The sequence below is a fragment of the Lates calcarifer genome, linkage group LG11 (assembly GCF_001640805.2).
Source record: "Lates calcarifer isolate ASB-BC8 linkage group LG11, TLL_Latcal_v3, whole genome shotgun sequence".
NCBI classification, from domain to species: Eukaryota; Metazoa; Chordata; class Actinopteri; family Centropomidae; genus Lates; species Lates calcarifer.
Window position 1 is genome coordinate 6,596,716 of NC_066843.1, and position 2,924 is coordinate 6,599,639.

The window sequence follows — 2,924 nt, forward strand, 5'->3', positions numbered from 1 at the left end:
CCATTTCAGTCATAAGCCAAAAATCTGTTTTACCGCTTTAAAATACATATAAAAAATCTATGTGTGTCACCACTGATGTCAACAACTTAGACTATCTTTAATCCATCAGATCACTGCTCTGTGTATTAAATACCTGAAACAGTTTTCAGTAGGATCTATCATGCTACAACTATGAATATGGATAATGTATGAAAAAAAAATGATCAGAAGTACAGCAGTAACTGCATTGCATGGGTGGCTTGTTGGTCTAGGGGTATGATTCTCGCTTAGGGTGCGAGAGGTCCCGGGTTCAAATCCCGGACAAGCCCATTATTTGGAATAATACAGCAATGATCATTAACAGCAAAGACAAAGCACATGCACGTGATAAGCTGTTAATTTAATATAGATGAATTAATCTTATTTTTAAATACATTACTGACATTAGTTAGCATTTGTGTTGTTGAACTACATTAAGAATCTTTGTAGTTGTGTTCATGAGCAACTGTATTCCCATCTTTACAGTGTTTTGCTATTACCATATTTCACTTGAAATGTTTATTTACAGTTACTGCTACTCCACTCATGACTAAACATGAAAAATATATGTAAATTTAAAAAAATTAAATAAAAAATAGAACACAGACCAAAGCAGCTGAATATGTTGTCTACAGGCGATGATATGATTTCCTGCTCTGGTGTAGCTTTTTTGGTCAAGCTGACACCGAGAACACATGGAAGATTAAAGTGGCCGATAGGAAGTCTCTATTAAATTTGCATTAACACATTGTGTAAATCTGCTGATGATTGCCTCACAGAGACCCCATGGTTCAGCGTGCCATCCCCAGCTTCTGTACACTGGCCAGATGGCCACTTCAGAATGAGATTGACACAGTGTTTCAAACTGATTTCATGCTAAGTCTCTGGAGAGGGAGACAGACCATCCGCTCTGTTGGGAATCGGGATTACAAAATAGCCAATTAAAAAGGAAAGTGGTGAAATCTTGGCCTGATAAGGCGGAGATTAAATCGGTTATAGTTTATTAGGCAAAATTACTTATTAGAAACTATTCCTCTCCAAACAGATTTCCATTACCAGCCCAACTCCTTTTTATCTGCACTCCTTTATCTGATGGCTGCACTCTGTAATTATGAATCCTCCAAATAGCAATTATGACACCAATTGGACAGCATTTCCTCATACATTTCATTTATACTCCATTATGGCTTTGAAATACTGAACATCTTAAAAATCTCCTTGGAAGACAACAGATGGACCTGACCTCACTTCTACATACAAAACATCATTTAAATTATGAGAGAAAGAATCTTAATTTGTTGCCATTGAACCTTAAAAAACAATCATGTCAGATTTCTGTCCTTGTTTCCCAGCATCCATCATGTGCCCACCCAGTGCCATGTGTAATTACTCCTAGAGAAAGGCTGAGCAGATGCGAGGGCTGTGGGTGAGAGTGAATCAGGAGGCTCCGGCGCGTCTCAGTGTCCCCGGATAACTGGTGCCTGCTCTGCTTTGGAGGCATCTGTGCAGCACCTGTGGACAGAGCAGTGCCCCACCTGCTACCAAACACATCAGCTGTCTATTTTTCTGCCGAAGCCCCGGGCCTCCCCTACAGCCTCTCCCCCAGGTCAGCCAGGTTCATGAGAAAGCCCCCTGTAAGCTTTTCTCACCTTCCACTAGTTCCTGAACATTAAAGAGCTCCTCAGCTGGTCTGAGGTTGATCTGCTAGCCTGGGACATCCTCTGACCCTGATGCTGCTCGGCCTGCCTCCTTAAACATTGTCAATCTCACACCATACCTGAGAGCTCAGCAGCTATTGGCCAAAAGCAAAACACACAGGCGGTTTATTATACCTTCTCTCTTTGCTCTAACCAAACACTGAGCTCATATCTGCAGGCTGGCGCCAGATCCCTTCATTCTCTTCTAAGGGCCTAGAATAGTCGCTGAATCAGATTGATATAGATTGAATTCTTACCCTGCCTATTGTGAACAACCATTTGTATTCATGAAATCAAAGTATTTACCTCTGAGATGAGCATCTACTATGTATCAGTACATATACTGGAAGCTGAAGTGTTGATAACATGAAGCAATAATACCCCATCGCATTTCCATCTCACCTTTCATCTGTGAATCCTAAAGCCCTTTACTTTGTGTGGAGATAACCAATCCTCTGCAAGTACAATGCACACCAGGGTAATTGCAGCAGGGAGATGAGGATTCATTAATTTTTTAGAAATTAAAGCAATGTGGTCCTGACAGTGAATTTAATACCTGTATCCCTGAATGCTATGGCACATATGATTTTTTTTTAACATTTTTTTTATCATCCACTCCGCATGATTTGCATTTAGCTGCATATAATCAAATCTTATTGTGTGCTTACTGAGAGTGAAAGGTTTTGAATTTTCAGTGGTTGTGGTGAAACACCATTTTTTTTTCTCTATTTACAGTTAAATGCAGGAATGAACATTCTGATTCTACATCTGTCATTTTCTGTCTTCAGAAGGTTTTAACTCAACAAAGTCAAATGCTGCTGCTCTGGTTTTTGAATAACAGAATTTAACATGGTAAAATCTGAATTTAAATGAATTTGAAACTTGCAAATTGTATGCAGGAAAAAATGGCAACGGCGCAACAAATTTTGAAATCACAGTATTGTTGCTATGTTGTATTAGCATCAGCGCTTTGGAGCCGCGGCTAGTAATTGTTGGCAGGTCTTAAAAGTTTGCAGTCCATCAGGCTGTTGGCCTCATTGTTTTAATCTGTTGTTGGCATATCTAGAAAAAGAAAAAGCTTCAGCTGTTCTATCAATTCAACAAAATGGCTTAATGAAAAACTGGCATTGTTTCATTGTGCCATCCATGGCGTAATAGCATATGTGATGCTGCTGCCTCTGGTAGTTTTCATATGCATGTTCATATGTC

General features: G+C 39.6%; 1 non-coding gene across 1 annotated transcript; it reads left to right on the forward strand.

The window, feature by feature from the left end:
* Window positions 1-236: 236 nt before the first annotated feature.
* On the forward strand, window positions 237-308 carry trnap-agg (transfer RNA proline (anticodon AGG)). The gene has a single exon. It is a non-coding gene; the product is annotated as a tRNA-Pro (tRNA).
* Window positions 309-2,924: the final 2,616 nt, after the last annotated feature.